Raw genomic sequence first — 23,000 nt, forward strand, 5'->3', positions numbered from 1 at the left:
CAGTAGTTTATTTTTTAAATACATATTTTACTTAAACTAAGGTACTTCCATTTCACAGGCACAACAAATATATTCCAAAAATAAGAATGGCAACATCCTGCAAAAAATATCACTTTATTGGTGAGAGTTCAGTACAACTCCAGGAGTTTTTCTAATGCATTAGGTTGGGCAGCTTTTTCCTTCACATATCAAATGGTACAGGTGGTATTTATTTGGACTAAGATTAGTTAGATTACAGCTGGTATCCTGAAATTCTTGCAGACAATAGTTTCTGTATTGGATCAAACATTGATTTCTACTTTCCTCTGCCCCTTGTTCCCCCTCCATCTTCTCCACCCCATTTTTAACATCTGAAAGTGGTTACTAACAAACTGGTAGGTGAATCTTTCCAACACTGTGGAGACATGACACATCTAGTATACTTTTTGCAAACTCCTACAGGCTTTTTTCTCTTCCCCTTTCTCTCTTTTTGTGTCAGCTTGATGTGGTGAATTAAATGCCAATCGATGGAAAAGTTACAAGTCTGTAGCTGTATTTTCCCCCTCTGTTCCCTAAGCCACAGTAAAAAAGAACGTCAGCCCAAGCACCTGTATGTTATGGATCATCACCTGTGAAAACAAACATCATAATTAGCCTCATCAAAAGTCTTGAAAAGTCTTCAAAGGAAGAGACTCCTGAGCACCTTGAGCTCTCTATCCTTTCCTCCAGTATATATATACAAAAAATATACCTAAACCTTGACCTATACAAGCAAGGCTTTTCTCTGCCAGTCAGACAGCACATACATACAAAAAGGAAAAGGCAATCCAGAATATCGCCTTCTTCACTTAGATATACGGATTTGCCCAAAGCCATAGAAAAGGGGTGGAAAATAGGGGAGATTTTCACAATGTAACACACAAACACACTTTGTAGAATGGGAGACAAACTCAAATTCCTTTTTTTTCCTGATGTAAATCAAGTAGCTGTTTAGTCCAATTAGTATTCAACTGATGTTATTTCTAGAATTTAATTGTATGCTTATTAATAAAGTACACATGTCAACTCACAAAATAGCCTGTCTCCTTGCTCTGCAAACAGAGCTTTACTTTCCATATAGGGTCCTTGTGGGGCATCTTACACCAGTTGGTCCACAATGAATAAAAATAACATTAATATAATGGAGCAAGGAGAATCTGAAAGCCACATTTCATTTAAATCCAGCACTGTCCAGGGCAGAATATTGTTCCTTGTAACTCAAACTTGTGAAAAACAGCAGGCTCTGCCATGAATTCAGCTTGTCTCATCAGCTGAGAGTTTTAATTTGAAGCACTTTTGCAATAAACTTAGTTTTTTGCCAGCCCATCCTCACTAATGTTGCGCCACCTAAAGCATTCAGCCACTGCTCTCCCCCCGCAAACTAGCCAAGCATATCAAGTGTGCCTGCAACACTCACAGCCTAATGAACAATGCACAAAAACAAAAGTAACAGCAAGACTCCTATTATCTGATCTTCCGTAAAACACAAAAACTGCCTTCTCTGGTACAGAGGAAGTGCCAGTAAGCCTGCAGGTGTGAGCCGGTTAAAAGAAAAGGCTTTGGCTAAATAGATTCTTTGACTGCCAGGGATTAGAGTCATGGCACCAGTGGTAACACACATCTTTTCCTTTAATTTACAAAATTTTCTCACGAGTTTGCAAGAGTTCACCCCATCAGGGGCTTTCTGAGGCCATTGAAATGTCTTAAGTTTTAATTAAGTTGGAGTTGTCAGAAGAAAGCTTTTTTGGCACAGAGTCAGGGTCATTAATTACTTCTATCTTTGTTTCTTTCAGAAAAAAGAACTCCACTGACTTGTTGGGTTACTTACACAGCCTACATTTTCTATCCTGCACTCCTTATTCACCTCCAAGCAAGGCTTGATTAAGCAGTTTACCAATTACTTCCATCAATCTGGTTTACAAGTCCTATAGGTAATCGTAACTTCACAAGTTTTCTCTCTACTGATTTGAGGTACAGTAATAATGAAAGCAGCATTTACTGTTAGAAGCATGAAGCATTTTAAATTTCTAGATTTTTCCACCCAAAATGATACTTGAATCACATTCCCGATATTATAATTTAGTATACATCCTCTTATATGCTTTTTGCTGGATGGTCAATTATTGGCAGACACCTGGCATGCTGCATAAAACTAAGCAAAATAAACATAATTTCCTTGCTGTCTTGCAATTCTGGGGTTAAAGTTAATGGGTTTTATCAGTCAAATACCTCTGAACAAGGCTGCATTCAAATCAAAGGACGTGGTATCTGCAGTAGATCTGCAATAGTAAAAACTTTATTGCTAGGTGCCACTTATCAAAAAAATTTTAAAGTCTAGAATAATAAGCTGAAATTGCTACCCTGTAACAATTATTCACTGTCCTAAGTAAAGGCTAATCTGTAGGCATCATTTTTACCAGATGCATTCACATCATAAAAAAAGCCAACACCATAACTGCTATTACTTTGCTGCTTCATCAGAGTTTGAGATATGGGGAACACACTGCCCCCCTCCTTCCTAGAGATAATGGCCTCGAGGCTTAGGGTGAAATACAGTACTATACAGCAACATGCTATCTATTGATTCCATAAATAAAGGGAAGATTTTGGGTTCTAAGCTTATCCATTCTTTCCCTCAGGTGGTCAGGAATTTTGTAGATATACATAATTAACAAATATTCCTCTAGAATACACCAGAGTTTGATAATACGGGTTCACATGCCCGGTCAAATCTTGGGTTTAGTCAAAGTATTTTGCATAAATACCATTATCATTATTAGACAACTTGATAAATATAAATATTTCTAACTACGCTGCTTGTTCATTTATATGAAGTTTTTTTAAATCAAAATCCTCAAATTCCTTGAAGCCTGCAAAAGGCCTATGTCAAACTACATAGTTTTTTTACTGTTTGTAATAAAAACATTGACAAAATAATGTTTTTTCAGAAACTCTGACTTGGATTTCTGATTTATAGAGTATACTTTGCCATTCTGAGCTACTCAGCTCAGCAAGTGGCTGCTCGGAGACTCCAAGACTTGAAATGTCTGTGGTGTAGAATAAATTATTTTGATCCCCCCTTGGGTATTTACTTATTTTCTCACCCATTTACTGTACTTCTTCACATAAAATGGCAGAAGTGAGATAGAAACTATAAGAAAACTGGAAATACCACCAAGAAAGTGAATCAGCTCTAGGAAGTTAGGACCTGCAACAGAGGCAATCTGCTGATAAAGAAACTACTTTGCTGCGCTCTATGTTTCTGTCTGTTACCTCTGTTTTCCTAAATCCAACATCTAAAGTAGCAATCACACAGATACTGCAGCAGATACCTTTTTAGTAAAATATTAAAAGTGGTTCTACAAGGAGATAACAAAACTGAGTTGAACCTTCTTACAAAATAGCCATCTTCTCTATTTGTAGCTTTTTCTTTCCCAAATAAAACAACACTGCATTGATCTTTGCTACTGTTTTCATTTTTTTTTACCACCTCAGTTAGTCATCTCTATCACCAAAAAGTTTCTAGCCACTTAGGTCTGCGGTATGAATCTAGATAGAGATACACAGCTGTCATCGTATCTCCGAGTCCTTTCTTTCCACACACAATCCCACTGTCACCAGCTCTGCCAGTGTAGACCTGCAACCTGTTGATGAAGTGCTCTTGAAATGGAACACTGGAAGAACCTAACCCCAGGGACCTGCTCTCCCACCCTTACATTATCCAGGCTGCATCTACCCCCAGTGCAGTTATAGTACCTGCACCTACAACACTGTGAATGGACACTAGAACCTGGGCTCTTTTCTCTCTCCTTTAGTAAGTTCCTTTTTGGAACTCCAGCCTACTGTTTTTTCCTCTGCAGTTGAAAAATATCTTTAAAATCCATCTCTCTCTTTAAATAGATACACACAGAAATAAATACGCTGATAAGAAAAGACCTTCAAGGCTGCCACTGTCAAAAAGCCTGTTTAAGAGGCTTACTTTTTTTATTCTACAGCTAACTGCACTTCCAACCCTTTCTAGCTGTGATGAGAAATAGGAAACTTTAATAGCCTAGTTCTGGTCTTAAATGCTGTGTGTGTGCACCAGCATATATATTTTAAAAATTGGAAACCTTTACATGAACACAGTACATCAAAAGCTGTTTTAACAAGCTGATTTAACAAGGTGTTAAGATGCGTATTCAACCGAGGAGGTGGAGACTCAAATTCTGCAAATTTATGAACACAAATGTAGCACAAGTTCTGCTAAAAAAAAAGAAGAGTTTGTACGTTGTTTCTGAATATTCATCTCAACTTATACTTTCCACTGTGAGCTCAGTCCTTTATTTATAACTCTCAATTTGATTGTTAGAGAAAACAAGTAACTACTGTTTTATTTAATATTGCTTGAACATACTGGATTATTCCCTTGCAATTTTGCTCCTTTGCTTTTTTAGCCTTTTCAAGCTAAAATAACTTAATATAAAATTAAAACAAAATATAACCAGGTTACTAGACCTGAAGAGTCTCTGTCTTAACTGCTAATTAATTGCATTGTTAATATATCTAAGTTAGGGTGCAAAAAAAGCACTCCCAAACCTGTTAAAGTACCAATAGATTAATAAACCTCTTAAATGAAATATTTATTTCATTATGAAATTCCATTTTTGTTCTTTGTCAAGCAACAACTTATAAGACATTTAGACAGGTTCATCTACCAGTAGAAAAATGATCAGTATTAGAGACAGCATTTACCTGTATTGACAACTTTGCTCAAGATCAACAAATAAGTATATTTCTGTGCTGATATTAAGAGATACTTTTACAAAGTAAAAGAGAGAGAAGTAGATCCTTTCATTTTAATAAAAAGGAATTTTCAATGGCATTAGTAACTAAAAATCTCTGTTGGTTCCTTCTATATTAGAAACATTACTGAAATATACATATTTCTCCATTTTCTTTCTTATCAATATATCAATATGCGTACTCATATTCTGCAGTAGTTGGTGTGGTATTAAAAATTATAATGGACAATATCCACATATTTCCTGTTCTGTGAAGGACACAGGTGAGATATGGTTCTCTAGCAGCCTGTTCGTATTAACTCTAGGTAATAAACATGCACTTGGATATAAGAAATAGAACATTGGCAAAAAGGCCAGGGTAACTAGGACTTGGTAGGCTTTCTAGAATCACCAGAAGCAGAGAAAACCATCTGGATAAAAATCAAAAGGGCTGCAGCACCCACACATGCCTGAAGCAATGGCTGTACTTATAGGAGGACTCAGCAAGTGTTTCATCCTTTTGCACCTGATTTCAGGAGTCACTGTTCCAAAAGACAGTTACTTCCCTGTATTTCTGCTTCTGCCAAAGGTGGCACTCTCCCACAAAAGCAGACTTAGGTAAAAGGGTAAGTGAAATCACCTATACAAATTACAGAGTAAGCTACCAAGTTTCACTAATCGACCGCTTTAAAGTGGGGCATACATATTAGTATAAAGGTAGATAGATAGATAGATAGATAGATAGATAGATAGATAGATAGATAGATAGATAGATAGATAGATAGACAGACAGATAGATAGATAGATAGATAGATTTACACACATATAATGTGACCTTTGAGTGGCTGAAAAATATTCAGACTGCAAATGTCCAAAAATCTAAGCATACAGGTACAGATAAGTGTGTTTTAAAATGGTCCTTTCTTCTGGTAAGATTTCTTTCATCTACTGCATCAGAAAAGAAAACTAACACATCCTGATACAGATCACCTTACAATGAACTGAGCCACTTGGGCTAGGGGCAGTTTATTATGGTTAATTTGGTGCCAAGATGTCATGGTTAACGAAACACCTGACCCAGAAAAAAAAGAAATTAACATGTTTGGTGTGCAAAGATACTTGGTTAAAAAAGAACTACTGTTCATTTTACTCGCCTTATACGGAAACATGAAAATTAAAGCTGAAAAAGACAGCAGCGTTCATCCATCCGTGCAGAATGACTTCCTATTATATGCTTCAAAATTCATTGTCCAGTCTCATTTCACTATGAGAGAGTTTCCAATTACTGTACCTATTCATATCTATTATTGTTTTATGACATGCCTAAAGCTGTGAGCAGTATTATATCTTATCATAGTCAGTAGAAAGGGGGTCTCTCCCTCTCTTCTAGTCTATAACACGACGCAAGCAAGAACAAAATTGTTGAGGGCTGGGGGGGCAGTTGCTTCTTCTATCATATTGCAAACTCACACCAAATTTGCTGCCTGCTATCACCCCCACCTTTTTTTTCAACATCAATTCTTTACAAGCATCTTTCTCCTGCTGAATACCTGTGTTTTGCATTATTATTTCAGCAGATGTATCAGATTCCACTTGCCAGGTTGAATCCCATTTTGTGATTTCCTCTCCATATTTCTAACCTGTCCTCACTTTTTATATCCCTGCACTCTGTCCTTGATGGTGTTGGCAACACCTTCCAGTTTTAGTACAACCTGCAGATTTAATAAATGGTCTGTTTACCTCCCCTTCCTTTATCACATGATCAATGAATTAAGTATGCCGTTCACAACTGCAGAAGGCCTCTAGACACATTACTCGATCCCCAATATACAACTTGAACTCCTGCAACCAAATGACAAATTCACATGGCAATATGGGCACACCCATGGTCATTTCAACTGCCCAAAACCTTTTCCAAAATTCTGTATCTCTCCCTTCATTTAAGCAAAGATCTGGGAGACTATTTCCAACAAACTGTTTTTTTAAAAATATTATTAAATCACTGTTTACAAGTATTTTTATCTGACTTTCTGCACTTAAACTCATATATTCCCCTCAGTACATCATATTCTCAGGAAACTGCATTCCTGTGTTTCCTCATGAAGTGGTTGGTCCAAGATTCACTTGGACCTCCTGCAACCATGTTCTCCTCCATGTTTCTCAAAGAGCTGGAAAAAGTGGAGGGAGTTCCACTAGATGGCATGGACTCTCCTTCTTCCTGAAACCTCAGAACCCCCTGGGTACACCCTCTTGAGACCAGGGACTAGGAGAAGAGAAAGACTGAGACTATCCACCCAAGAAGTCTATGGGGAAGCAAGCCCAGAAGACCGCTTCTGTTATTTATCTTGATGTTCACTTTTGTTTCCACACTGTGTGTGTGCACAGTTCAGGAACAAACCACGGTCAAGAACTCTTGGAAGCACAATTCCATCTTACCAACTCCACAAGAGGGGCCAGGCAGCAGGGAAGAGGCAAGTAGCACCTGCCTGGTTATTCTTGGCCTCCTGAAATGCCTTCGGGCTTAGCAAGTGGAGACGAGAAACGGTGGGGTAAAACCTTCCGTGTCAGAGCAATATATTTGTTACCTTATCTCTTAATCATTGTTATTACTTCAGATAGACCACAAATCTTTATGTAATAATCATGAAGATATGTACACATAGAGAATGAACAAAAAACCAAAACCAACAAACAAAAAAAACCCCAACCGAACAACAACAACAACAACAACAAATCCCCCAAACCTCAACCTTGTATTCATACTCTTTTCATTCTTCTAACCTCTCTACTTTTAGGTCATCTTTGACTAAGGCATATCAAGTTGAAAATTAAATTGTATTGGGGTAAAGATTGTTTCTTGCAGATCCAGTAAAGTTCCTATCATACCACTAGGCTTTATAAACAACAGGCAGCCCTATGGTAATTACCAGAATTACTCTTTTTCTTCTTTTATTAAAGATTGGTATTAGATTTGCTTTTTCCCAATCTTATGATAATTCCTCAATTGTACTTTACTTTTCAGAAATAATTACTAGTGATTATGTAAATTCATTATCTATGTCTCTTAAGACCATACCATGCTTATCATCCAGCCCTGCTGATTTACTTTATTCCATTTTTTTCTAAGTATTGCCTTACTCTTTTTTTATCAACAACTATTTTGAAAAGGTCTTAATTACTTGAGCTATTATGTCCTTACTCCTTTTACTTTTCTTGTCAGAGATTGGTTTTGAAAGTAGCTCAGTGCATCAGCCATTTCAGAACCAGCTTTCATTTTGTCACCCTCTTCATTTATTATTGAGCTTAGTTTTTTTTTCATTCCATTATTTCTTTTTTTCCAATATATTTAAAATGCTATTCTTATTTCCCCTGGCTCCTTTGGCTAGTATTAACTCATTCTGCTTTTGCATTTCTTTTAACTTTTCCAAGTCTTAAAAGAGTTTTAATTTTCCTGGTTGTTTCCATCTTTCATTTTTGCCTTGGGAGAGATCTGGATTCCACAGATCTTTGAGCAGCCCCTGGTGAAACTACACCAACTTCTCCTTATCCCATATATTTTCATATTTCTCAAAGCTATAGTTTAATGCCTTTTAGAGAGGCAAGTCACAGCTGGAAAATATGACTGGGAATATCTGATTGCTATTTTCAATTCTGATTGAGCTGTAAAATATAATAAACGATTTGACAATCCTTTGACTCAGTTTCTCCTTCAGTGCAACCTGTATATTATCTATGTATTCAGAGGACTGTGCTAACACTTATTTAATATGAACATATGCTCTGACTTTCTCAAGTATTATAAGCGTGGAAACTCTTGGGATTTTTATAGGGTTCTACAATTAAGTTTCGGAAGGGGAGAAATAGGCCAAATTCCTCCCTTTCACACTGGACACCTTGGAGCACCTAGAAAATCAGTTTAGCTCAAAGTAACAAAAGGCAGGATTTTCTTTAGTTATTGTATATTAATAAGATTTTAAACACTCCTTTATGTTCATTAGGTGTAATTTTCTATCTGATTAGCCCTGATTGGCTGCAAAAGATGGAGAAACCTGACATGTTTGTCCATTTTCTCTATTTACAGAACTTTAAGAATATGTTGCTTTAGTTTCGGTATGTTTTACAATGTTATGGCTTGAAAAAGATTATCGTAGTAAAATTCTACCCATCAAAATTCAGTGCTCTTTGGAAAAAAGGAAAAAATATTATTTACAAGGCCAGTAGTAGAACAAAAAGCCAGCATTCCCAGCCCTGAATTGCAAAGCAAAACAATGAAAACAATTTGCTAATATTTTGTCAAATTTCTGGCTTTGTTGCCACTACTAAATGCTTAAATGTGGGCATGAGTATGACAGCAGCAACTGACACAACATTTTTATGAAAGAGGAAAAAACAATGGGACCATAAAATCCTGTGTTTTAATAAGGAAGTCAAGAACAGAAGTAGCCTCAGAAACTGAGTCAGTTACTTCTTACTTTCATCTCTTCCTTCTCTCAACTCCAGCTTTGGAAGGAAAATAAAGCTGAAATTGAAAAATTAAATGCTAGTTTTAAATATATGGATATCCAAATCCCTTGTGTTCAAACAAACCCCAATGAAATTAGTATACCCCAGTGAAAATAAATGTCCTGATCACTCTTTCCCTCTGGAATTCTCTGCTTTTCCAGGTGCCTGCAGTGAGATCTCCTGCAATAATGGAGTAGTCCAATCTTTGATACTTAATTGTACTGGATTACTGTTTGGCAATGAACCAAGTGGCTGGCCTGGGGACAGATCGTTTTATTTAACGGCTCATCACCAGAGCCTCACCAGCATGCAAACAGAAATCACTGTTCTGCTGCTGCCAAAAGACTGTAAGAACACAGGAGGCTAATCAGCCTGGGAGACACTCATCTAATGACATACACAGGTAAGTGTCCACTTAAAAAAATGAAGGGCAAAAGGCCAAAAAAAGACTCAAAACTTGAAGTTATGAAGAACGAGAAATCCACAGCAGAGACACTTTTATCTTAAGGGGAAAATTAACTAAAATCAAAACAAGTAGGGCTTGTTTTTGGTGTGTTTTGTTTTTTTTTTTTTTTTAATATGGTTAATTACTTACATTTAAAATAACTTGTAACTTATTGTTTGTGTAATTTAGGCTCGAGGGAGGAATATGTGAGAAGTCCTGATCCAAAAAAGCTTCAAGGAAATAATTTATGAGAGCTCACAGATAAGCGCCTTTAGATTTGACATTTTGATTTCAATAATAAATTGTTTTATTTTAAAAGTAAAACATCATGTAAATTAATTCATCCCTCAAGCAACATGTAGAAAATGCCTCAGACATGTTTCAACAAATGTTCACTCTTCAGCTATGTTCATTATAATGTTCTGCTATGATAATAAGTGCTCTGTAAATCAATAAGTAAAACTACACAGTGCCCAATTTAGAAACGCAGCTTCCGTCTCCTCTTGTCCTCGGCAGAAGCAAATGGCTTTAGTGCTGTTGTGTCCTCTCCTCCACTGTGACTGCAGAAAGATTATGAAAGGCATTTTGTATGACTGGTTTTGAAAGACACTCAGCAGGGCAGTGAGAAGTTTTATGGGGGCTGTAGCAAATATCAACAGTTTACAGGGAAGGAGAAAAACAGGTGTCAAAAGTGGTCGTTTTCGTCTCCCAGCAATGAGTGAGTGAGGAAAAGAAACTAAAGCCTATCAGCTAGCAAAAATCCATTTCTTTTTCCTTCTTTCTTTGTCCCTTCCTAATTAGCAGCCAGGTTCTTTACTATTAAATGAAATTTCCTATAAAGCTTTCTGGAAAAATTCACTGTCTCTTCTTTTTTCTTCTCTTTTTAAGGCCTCTCCACACAACCTTTTCATCTTTTGTTTCTTTTCCACCCTGCAAAGACACAGTTCAGACAGAGGGTTTGATACTGCAGACCTGGTAAGCAAGAAGATAATTTCTTTCTTGCCATCAAGTTTTTGAGGGATACTAAAGAGACAGGGGTCAGCCTGACTCCTTTGAATGGCCACCTCTTGCTAGTCTTCCCCTTTCACAGCTGCTGCTTGCTGCCAGGCCAGTAGGGGTTTTTCCTGTAAGTACAAGATATGCTCCAGATTGAAGGTGCTTATTTAAATAAATAGACTATAAAGCACAACAACAAGTTTGTAATAAAAGCACTTAAAAAAAAAATCAAATGTAAGCAACTTTGTACATACGTTTTACTACAACCTCTTCTTAATCAAGATGTTTGCAGAAAAGCCTGACATATAGATATTACAGCATACACAATAGGAAACAATATCTTTGCAGATACTGAATTTCTGTAGAACACTCTGCACTAACCAAGTAGAAAACAGCATCAGTTAACCATGTGATGAAGCATACCTGTATTGACACATGCTTACATGTCTTAGTGCACATACACAGAAACAAGTATGTATTTTATTTGCATGTACAAACGCAAGATCAATGTTACAGCACATGGCATGTCCTGATTCTCCAACTGTTGTATTAAACTTGACCATGTTAAATATCATAGTTGCTCTGTCATCCAGACAAAATAAAGAGCTGAAGTGATAGGCTGAAGAAGGAAGCACATATTAAAAGTTTATAGATGGGTCACTAAAAATACACATTCACAGTAAAAGCAATCAAACATACAGAAACAATGATCAGGATGACTGAGCAAAATCTTGCATAAAGCAACCAAGAAATATAGGAAACAAATTGCCTTCGGGCACTACCAATAGTAATATCATAAAGATGATAGCTATTTTCAACAAATAAATCTAAAATGACCTTTTGGACCACATACAGTCTATATAGTCTATAATTTGTAATTTATTTTCCTTGATAATCATTTCACTGGAAGCCTAAATTTTCCTTAATTTACCATATAGGATGAGTTAAGTGCAAAGACACCAAGAAGCAGAGACAGTGAATTAGCTGGGGTTAGAAGCAAAAATTCTATTAGGCAGCTAATTCTTTGAACATTGGTCCACGTAATTTTAAATTACTTAAACATCTGTACAAGTAAAATATAAATCCTGTAGGGTCAAATCCTGCAGTCTTTACTCAGACAGAGTTCCCATTGACTCATGGGATTTGACCCTTAGTTGGGAATATGCACAGGTTCAGGCCATCTTTTTCAAGCTCAGATGTGGAAATTCTCTTTGGAACAGAAAAGTCCTCAGGGAAAGGCTTTCTGATACCACAAGCATCCAAGACACTAGTCTGGGCTAATCACTAACAGGTTAGCATCTCTGAAAATAATACTGTCTAACAGCAGAGGAATGTGTAGTCTGGTTCTCATAAAATTTCAAACCTGGGACAAAACAGAAGAATCTGGTAGAGCTACCTCTTTTTTCATCCGAATTAATAACACATTATCAGTTTGGTAAGAAAATATGAACTGTTATTATCAAGCTTCCAGATATACAGTGGAACTTGGAAGCAAATGTAGCAGTAAATATTTGTTACTGCACAGTCACAGTAAACATCAAACATCAAATACTTATTTTTTTCAGCACTTTATAAATACTTAATGAGTTATGCTATAAAACTATAAAATAATTCTAAATGTGAACATCTTTTGGGGGAAAAAAAAAAACAAAACAAAAAACAACAAAAAAAACCCCAAAAAACCAAAAAAACCATAACCAACAAAGTACCACAGCACTGGATAACCAGTAAGTCTATCCTCAAGAAAATATTACCTCTTTCCTTAAAGAAAGACAAGAACTTCCATAGTAGGAAAAAGTAAAGGCCAAGTTCTAATACCTCTTTGCTTTAAAAATAACTGACACAAAATTTGACGCAGCTTATCAGTATCTCATGATTTTTGCCTGTTATTTTCAAAAAAACAGTCAGGTATTTTTTGTTTGGGTGGCAGGGTTTTTTGGTGGGGTTTTGTTGTTGTTGTGGGGTTTGTTTTTGTTTTTGTTGTTTTGTTTTGTTTTTGGGGTTTTGCTTGTTTGTTTGTTTTTGGGTGGGCACGGGTGGGTTTGGGTTTGGGTTTTTTTTGAGGGGTGGATTTTCAGCTTTAGAAGCTCAGCTTGAGATAGTACAGGCCAAATTTTCACAAAGACTAAACAAAGGAGACTAGCATCTGAAGGTGCTCAGAACCTCTGTAAATGCAGGTGTAAGGTATATGAACCAGTGCATCTGCATTAAGCAACTTCTTTTCAACAGCTGGTACAAAGTGCTAGCAAGGTTTTGCTGGCCATGTTACCAGGCTGATAGATTTATATATTCATCCACAGGAGAAAGAGTCCAGGGTAGCAGATGCCTGCAAAGAGAAGGGGAAGTTTGTCACCTGGGGAAAGCATGCAGAGATCAGAGGATCCAAGTGCCTCTGCAGAAACTCTTCTCCCAGCAGGCGTCTTAACTCCACTTACACAAGGTTCTCCCTGGCTACAATGTCCTGAGGACCCACAGACTCGATTCTTTTCACAGCCCTATTCCTTTTTCTTGGAAATCCTTGCAGAATTATGGGGAATGGTATTATTAAGCATCTTTAACTATCACACATCCAACATGTGTCCAATGTCTCCTCCAGAAGAGATCCTAGATGTGCACAGCAACCAACTTAAAGTCTAAGTTTCAGAGCCACAGAAGCATGTCTGCAGGGATGCAATACACAAATATCAGATCTGGTAGAGAAAGAAACTACGCAAAGCATTAAGGCATGTTCTGACAGAGGAAAATATTTTTTTCATATTTAAAGTTCTTTGAAAATATTAGCTGTTTGTCTTAAGTACTTTTTCCTGATTATTACATTGATTTAGCCTACAAAAAAAGTGAAATAGAAAAACCAAAGTCCCCTCCCATAAACAAAATAGATTTTTTAAAAAAAGTGATGGCAAGTGAATCCCACTTTATCAGTCTGCCTGGAATTTCTATTGCAGAAATACAAAAGTCTGATTTATTTTTAAAGCATTTTAAACACATACCAACATTACTTGGAAACAGGCCAGGTAAAAAAATTCCATCAGAACTGACACCCTACAAACACATGTTACCAGTAACCGCTATTGAGCCTAAAGAAATAAATGAAATGCTATACCTTTGGCAATGCAACACTTGGCACTTTGTCAAAGATTCATAGCAGCAAGGTACGTATCTACTTTAAATATACAGAAAGCTCAGGACTATGTATTAAACACATGCACTGCCCCTTCCCCACCTTAAGAGAAGTCTTTTGTCCCCACAACTTTTAAAGTTATTTAAGGTCTTTTTAAAAAAAAAAACAAAACACTTTGCTACTTGCATTCCATAGCTGACAAAAAATCATGACTGAATTCTCAGAAAATCTAATCCTTGCACAAACAGCCTTTACCTATTATTCAAAAAGTCTGTCTTAAAAAACAGGAGAGGAAGAATATCTAGCATAGGTGAACATAATTTGAGGTGAGAGACTACATTCTTGAAAATGTTACCTCTAACAGAAGTTAAGAGGTTTATTAGGGCTCTGGATATATCTCTACCAAATCACGGCGTGAAAGGCCATCATCATCTTTAGCAGTCAATTAAATAAAAGGAAACAAATTCAAATTTCATACAATCAGGAGTGGTTTCTATGGTTAAAAAGCTATCTACAATATCTGTGTTAGCTGCATCTTTACCTACTCCATAACAAGACAACCTCAAACAAGCAGCAATTCTCAAGCAGCCAATGATGTTTCTGTAAAACACTACAAAGCACACTTATGGAGTCTTTTACAGCAAACACATCGGTAGACTTAAAATACCTCAAGATCTTCTTGTACTTTGGGGTAATTTAGATTCATAGTTATTACCAGAGTGATTCCATGGGAAGAAAATAAATAAGAATAAATAAAAAAGACATATCTTCTGAAAACAATGCTTCTACTCAGTTGCTAAAAGTGTAAACTCATCAAAAGACAGAGTAAATTTCACCTCTCTTCACATATACCTTTTTGTGCTGGCATTTGAATATTACACGTGGAATATAATCACTGAAGTCAGGAGTCAAATGTCCCATTCACACCTTCCATTAGCAAACACGCTGAAAAAAGATTCCTGACACTACTAGAACATGCAGAGGCATGACAACTGAGATTTTATGGCAAAAGATACAGGCTTGCAAGACTTCAAGCATATTCAAGGGGGATTGCATGTGGACCCGGAGATGAAATCACATGCATCTGTGGTGCTGAGGAGAGGTGTTAATTTTAAAATCTGTTCGCTGGCCTAAAGGTGCAAGGGGGATGGTCTTTCTCCTGCTCAGCTTCTAACTGTAAATGATATCACATTTTAGGAATTTTTTTCTGGTAATGAAAGCCGTGGTGGGCTGGAGGGAGAGAGTAAGGGACATCTGGATCCTCTTCTGGAATGACAATTAGGCAGTGGTCCATATTAACAACAGGCGGCCAGTAAAAATTGGGCTCATGCATCAGATATAAAGTGCTTACCTTCAAATACTGATTTTACAGCAAGACCAGTCCCAGAGGTTATAGTGATTGTTTCTAAGTGGACACTTTTTGAGCACTGGAAGTGAACTCCGCAAGAAGCTATTACTTCTCAACAAATATTTCATGCACTTTTGGTGGTTAGTGCCATGGAGACTATCCCAACAATCAGTGTGTCGAAGGGATTAGAAGAAATTATTAGGCCAAAGTATTTTGTTGTTGTTGCTCACTTTCCCTGTCTTTTATGTCACAGTGACTTTGGACATTTTGCTAGGAGACAAAGTTCTCCAATTACTCTAATAAGGCCAGTGAGTCATACAGCTCTCCTACTGCCTGAAGAAAGTGGGGTTTGGATAAGTGCTAATGATGTAAGGCTGGAGACAGGACAAGGTTACAGTGGTTCACCACAGCATGAAGGGTTATACACAGATACATTCTGGGGCTGGATGGACATACCTGCTTTGAGGCTTTCACGCTTGCGAGGAATGGATATTTGTGGACATAGCACATCCACAAGTCAGGCACAAACACGACTGCTTTTCATCACAGCTGTGTGTGCTTCTGTGTGGCACTCACACTGCTGCTTCTTCTCTTCCTCCAGAAAAAAAGCTACCTGAATGCAGCCTTCCCCTAAATCTGTGACAAATCTGAGCTGCATTTGTGTCTTTACAAATGCCTGTGACAACCTGAAGCAGCCGAAGCCAGCAGGTGCAGGGGTCTGCGCCTCCAAACATCAACAGGCTGTAGCATGACCAGGGTTTGGCGCAGAGCTTGGCTCCATCACCCAGCTGGGTCTCATCTCAGGGATCTACTGTACAATCAGCCATAATGCCCTCAAATGAGCAACTCTTGTGCACTTCCCTCAAGGGCTACAGTAATGTTTCTACTTACAGCCACTTGTGAAGACCACTGAAAAATGGCAGCTAATGCTGAAAGCAGCTGGCCACTTATTTAGCAAATTTTCCTGTAGATAGCACTTATGCTCTTGGCACTGCAGTTGCTACTAGTTCCTATCTATGTGAATCTTTAAGAATTTCTTTAGATGAAGGTTTCTAACACGTCAAAATATGTTTCCTGGCACAACTTAAAAGCCTTTAACTCAGCTAGGCTGAGTTAAAGCTTCAGATAAATCCTAGGATTTAACTTGACCGGGTTCTAATGTGAAAGTTTATATTGTTTGGTTGTGTCATGCTTAAAATGGACTAGCTAACACGTTTTCATCAAGGCCATTAACTAATATATTGGTATCTACATGCTGTCTCAGTTTCTGCCTCTCTCTCCTGACTGTGTCTAACAGCAGGTTCTAGGGAAGTTTTATAACTCTGAGCACCATGAGCTGGAGTCAGTGGAAGTCCCTTGACTACAGTGCCCAGCTGCTGTAACAAAAAGGTTCTCTGTTTTCTGTAAGGTACCAACACCATCACGGCATCAGCCATACTCCCATAGAAAATGGGTTGAGAAATCTGCAGAACTTACTTCATCATTTTGCTTTATACAATTTTACAAAATGGTTTTTTTAGTTCCAACCATTGGGGCATAAAATATTAAAAGGACAGAATAAGGAAAAAGTTCTTATTTTTCCTTCAACGAAAGAAAAAGTATTTTCAGTTTAGAAGCTGAGAACAGCATGTGTTATACTGGCAGTTACCTTTATTTTGTATATACCGCAAAATTGCAACCTTTTACTTTCTAATGACTGTTACTGATTGTTCCATAAAACACAACTAGGTTTTTTTAACAACTGTTAGTCTGTTAGGTACATTTGGAGACCCACATAACTTGTGGTACCCATATATCCATATATTAGACACCTCACTTATTTACCGTAGTACATATTACTTTAATTTGAGCTAACACCATTGAAATATATAAAGAATGTCCCTGACACTCAGATGAAAGATTTGACTGAAGCATCACAAAAACACGTTGAGCAATCAACACCAACACACAGTTAAAATAGACTCTCTTTTTGCATAGGAGGACATTGCTGCTGACACCTTAAGCATAATATAACATGAAATTAGCAGAAAGCATCTAGAAAAATCCACCTCCAGGTATGTCATCTGTAACAGCATGTGATCCTCTAGATAGACTCCATTAACACAGACAAACTTTCAGAAAGTATAATATGATCCTTGATGGAGGGACTAACTGTCTACTGTTGGATATTCTGATGCCTGTTAAAATGTGCTAGTAAGTCTAGCATAAATACAAATTGCCAAGATGACTTACTGATATGCAAAGATACCATTTGTAATGGGCTTTCCAATACTACATATGCCTCTTGGCAACCTTTGACAATAGGATAGCATGTAATATCTCTTTTTTCTGACCTTTCTTGCTGAGTACTTTCAAAATCTTTCAGGTGCAGATCAGTACAGCAGGACTAAATCTCTCAGCAATTGTTAGGTCTCTACTGGGCAGTAATGAAGATGAAACTGTACTTTTACTCTGTGGCATGGTCTTTCCCATTCAATGTAACTGGGGAAATTATTAAAACACAAAATTTATTGTAAAATCCAGATACTTTCTGGCTTTTACAGAAGCGTTACGGAATGATAAAGACACAAATCAGCTTCTCACTCCTATAAGGTCTAAGGAAGAGAGAGACATGATACCAAGCTTCTATCCTTAAGGTAAAAGGCCCAATTTTAAAATTTTCCTCTGAGCCACTTCAGGGCCAGACAGAGAGACAGAACTATGAACCGAGTAATTTGCTTCCTCAATATTTCTCAAGGGAATTAATCTGTAAATAACAGTTAGAAGTTTTAGGTGACTCCTGGAAAACCATGTGCAGCAATCCAATGCAAATTCTAAAGCCGTAACAGAAGCAAAGTTGGTAAGCAGGATTTTTATTTACCTTTATATTGCTCAGGCTGTGTTTCAGCTCTCACAATATTCTTGCTGATCAGTGTTCTGACAACTGCACCAGTTCGGGTAGCACCTTTCTCTCCAAAGGACACCAAAATACATGAAAGACTCATCACAGAAGAAAGTATTCTTTGTAAGACTATTCTTGTCAGAATAGAGTCCTTGGATGATGACTCACTGGGTAGGAATGTGGTGCATTGCTATTATTCATTTACCATTTAATGATACAGACTTTTAAGTACAGCTCATACTAGAGTGTTCTAAATACTCAGTGTGAAGAAATCTCAAATTAGCTGAAAATTATTTGAGACCTTCAAAGTGCCATTTTGGTTAAAATCAGCAAAAGAGAAAGGAGACATGCAGATAATAAAACAATCAATAAGACAGTCTGATTGAAAAATGTTTTAGGAATGGTGAAGTCAAAATAAACTTTTTTTTTAAATCACATCTATATGGGCATCCAAGACAAATCTAATTGGGTCAAGTATTTCAATTACACTTTACATCACTAGTATTAATACCAAAAGAAGACTATTTCACAAATCTATTTTTTTCAAGTTTTTTCATATTTCATCTTTCATTTTGATCTGATTCCCTCATTCTGCATCAATCATTTGTAGTGGTTGAGATATCCTACTTGTTTATAATTGCAGAATATTTAATCTTTATAAATACACTCTCTCTCTCTCTCTCTCTCTCTCTCTGTCTCTCTGTTCAAGTTTTCTGTGCTTTGAATATATCCACAATTTTCAGGAAAAGCTTAGAATGAACAGGTCCAAACAGACCTGTGGTACAGTAACCAACTGATTTCTGTTAATGCAAACTCCATTCACTGATCTTAGAAAATACACATTCAATGATTTTTTTTCCCCCATTATCAATGTTTGACATGACACTCAAGGATACATTTTAATCAGACACACAGAACTCTTGGGCTGATGTAAGAGTGTTAGGTTAAACTCATTTTTTTAAAAAAATTATATTTTAATCCCTAAAGGATAAACATTTATCCTCTAAGATACAGGGATAAAGATTTTAATGGCATCTTGCTTTGGGATTCAAAATAAATAAGGCAAAGATGAGTTTCCATCTTCTTAAAACTAAATTACAGAGATTAAAATATATAAACACAAAATGAAGGTATTCCATTTGCATATTATATTTCGCTCTTAAAGTTGATATTGAAGATTAAGGGTCAGCATTTAATCCTCACTATCCTAATCCCTAAAATTACAAAGACAGGCATAAGTGCATGTCTGCTCCACTAAATTACCTTGAAAGAAAGCAAATTCCGGATGAAAAGGGAAGCATATTTATATTATGGTGATTTAAAATCTGTCGCCTAAACACATCTTCTCCCCTCTATCCATTGACCTAAATTGCACACTAAAAGCTTGCTTGTCTGCAAATGGGCAGCTAACACTTTGAGACAATCCAGAGATTCTTCACTCACGCACAATCATGCCAACTATTTTTCTGACTACAATAAACACTGTCTTGTTCATATTTTGCAGAAACAAGAGTCAAGTTACAAACCAGAAGAGTTTCTCTACTTTTCTCAGCCTGATTCCTAGATATAGATAATTCTATAAATTTAAGGTTCTGAGAGAAAAATGTATTAATGAAAATTAGTAGGTCAAGCATGCTCTGACTTAAACTCCAAGGGAACTCAAAGGGGAATTACACCCCCGAGGATACTGTACCTCAGACGAAGCAGAATTATAACATAAAATAAACATAGTCTCTAGAAGAAAAAAAGCTATAAACCAGTACTTATTATACTCTATTCATCTGTTTCTCTAAAATATTAGCTTCTTCCGTAAGTTACACGGAGCAACTGAAATTAATGATGGAGCTGTCCCTGACTTGAGCAGGACAAGGACATCGACCCTCACTGTTCTGCTGCCTTACCAATATTAAACTGCAATAGAAAAAAAACCTTCACCACCAAAACCACCAGGATATAAAAGACTAAAAGCAAACTGAAGCTCATAGGACTGTATTCTGTATTTTATGTTCAGCATTTATCTGTTTCCTACTATTGCAGTTTGACAGAAGTGCTACACCATGTATTGAGATAAAATATCTATGCTGAACTCAGCCCTTCAGATTTGCCATGAGAATTGTCTATGTCTGGACCAAGATATTCTAATATTTATTTTTTAAGAATTTCTTTTCAATTTGAACCATCTAGAATAGAACTATTTTATTATGATTATCAAAATAAGCAGCTCTGTAATTATATTCATAAAGAAGGCACTACTTTCCTTCTTTTGAAGTTTATTTAACATAATTTTTTACTCTAAAGGGAAGACAAAATCCCTGTAAAATACCTATTACCAAATAAGTTTTTTATCTGTAAGGGCATTTCTATCACCGGCCATAAGGCTTCTCTCTACTCATCAGAATGTCTGGAGCTACAATGCTATCACTACATGTAAGAAAATTGAAAAACATCTCAAGCTTAGTAACTGAACTCTGCACATTCCTCCATTACATATTTTAGAATTATGCTAACAGTTTTGCTACTAATTTTCAGCTTCTGTAGGTATAAAAAAAACCTTGGCCAAACAAAAACCTTATTAAAGGGTTCAGTCATCTCAAGGAAAAAAAACAACCAAAAAAAAACCAACAACAAAAACCCCCACAATCCACACAACAACTGCTGCTGTGATTTTCGGTATTTCAGAGCCAAACCCCTGCTGCTTGGTCATGATAGTTATAAAAGCACACTAATGAAAGCAGCAAAATTTATAATTAATTTTAATTCTGATGAAACCATACTGCTCTAATCAGCTGCCTATCAAATGCCGGTGCAAATTACACTAACAAAAATAATTATTACGACAGGTTGGCAGAATAAAATTTTCCATATACTCCCATCTGCATAGAGAATGCCTGTGTGGGAATTGCTTTTAATGAACAACAAATTACAATTACTAAACTAAATGAACCATCTGCCTTTTTTGTTTGTTTTCACAGTCTCACTGGTACAGGGTGCACTGTCAGCTTAATTGCCATTCAAAATGGCAGACTGACCTATCACCAGACTTTCAAGTCCACAATATTTTAACTGAAAAGCCATAGCAGATGTTTTTAATTTTATGAAGAGGACAAGTATATTTTATAGATATATTCTAAATATATAAGGCCAGTGTTTAAATAATAATAATAAGGTACATGCCTATTTCCAACTGGAGGGCTTGTATGACTAAATATCTCTATATCCTAAATTAGCACATGAAGTATTCATGGACCAATACTAATAGAAACAAGTCTTGATTTGCTTTATTATCAAGAAAATGTTCTATCTCTAGTTTTTAATAACTGACCACTGTTTTTCAAAGGGGCACACATGAGGGCTTGTAGTAATGGCACCTATTAATAAACTTTTACCAGGAAAATTTCAATTGCTTATTTGGATATGTCATCTGGCATCTCCATTAACAAAATAAAGCAAAACAAAACCAAACCAAACAAAACAAGAAGGAAAACCAGTGTCTTATTTGCACATGTCTCATAACAGCTGAGCTTTCCTTGATGAATTTGTGGGGAGCACAATATTGTGTAACAGTTGGAAGATAAACTCTCAATCACGATCACTGAGGGGAAAAGAATCTGACCTGGACATGCACCGAAGAAAAGAAATTCCACTTATTATTACTGAATAACATAAGAGGGGTGGTTGAGGGGAGACTTTTTATTTCATTATATTATTACTTACGTAGTGGGTACATAAGCCCTCTTTTCTAAAAGCCTGGCTCATAGATTATTATTTAAAAAATTAAAATATTTCTGAAATAACCCTTTTCTATTGAAGGGGCTGAACTGCAAGCCTTTGAAAGAAAAGCTTCCTCTTTGTCTGAATACCAAAATCTTTCAAGCAAAACCTAAAAGTACCACTGCTATAGAAGAGAAAAAATTAAAGAAGAAAAGGAAAAAAACCCCACACAACAGAAAAAAAAAAAAAAAAACCAAAGAGAGGCAACCAAACACTAAGACTGTGTCAGTATCCAGTGAAGCTCTCATTTCTCTGAGACTGTCTCCAAATGCCACTGTGTTATTTCAGGTTTGAATCCCCAGTTCAAAGGACAGTTGTAAAAAGGAGAGAGTTAGGAAGATACTTGTTTGTTCCAAACAGCTGTGGTTCAGATCTTTGGGGAAGCGATCAGTAAATGTAAACACTATTTTATGTTCTGTTTTTAATGTCATTTATATGTTTATTTTAAATTTATTCTAGACCATTGTGACAATGTAAAAGACAAGGGGGGAAAAGCGACTAAGAGAATGGGCATCTCACTTCTAAGTATATTAAATCCTGTAATGACCAATATATACAGAGTGATGCAAAGGAAAATCAACTTCTGTTTCCAGACCTTCATGAAACTGGATAAGTGAAGGTGGCTTAAAATCATTCCTGGTTTAGGTCAATGTTATTTATCACTGTCCATGCTTGAAGCTACTATACATTGCTTCGAAATAATAGATTTAGCTGGTCTGCATGCCAGTGCCCACTCACATACCCATGTCTGATTTGGGGATTAAAATAATCCTTATCCCCTCCCCTTCAACACACCTCTGGCTAAGACTAGAAATAACAAAGAAAAATCTGATTCCTCTACTAGGATATTTGATTTTAAAAGGTGCATTACAGTGATTACATTACAATGTTATTACAATTAATATCTACAATTACTAACTTGTAATACCAGTATTACTAACTACAATTCTTTGCAGATATATGTGAGGAAGAGATGTTAAAAACCGACTAAATGCTTGTTAATTCACTGAACAATATTAATAAAACTGCTTTATTCTCATTTTCACTTTGCAGTATTCTTGTTTCTCTTGCTACTTGGACTTTATTTGAAGAAGCTTTTATTTGAAAGCCTTTGGCTGACTTCCACATTGGTTTACCTTCCAGAGTCTGCATAG

General features: G+C 36.5%; 1 protein-coding gene across 1 annotated transcript in view; it reads right to left on the minus strand.

Moving 5' to 3' along the window:
- ZFHX4 (zinc finger homeobox 4) overlaps nt 1–23,000 on the minus strand; it is a 178,020-nt gene that overhangs the window by 105,890 nt on the left and 49,130 nt on the right.

This window comes from Hirundo rustica, chromosome 1 (genome assembly GCF_015227805.2).
Source record: "Hirundo rustica isolate bHirRus1 chromosome 1, bHirRus1.pri.v3, whole genome shotgun sequence".
Taxonomy (NCBI): domain Eukaryota; kingdom Metazoa; phylum Chordata; class Aves; order Passeriformes; family Hirundinidae; genus Hirundo; species Hirundo rustica.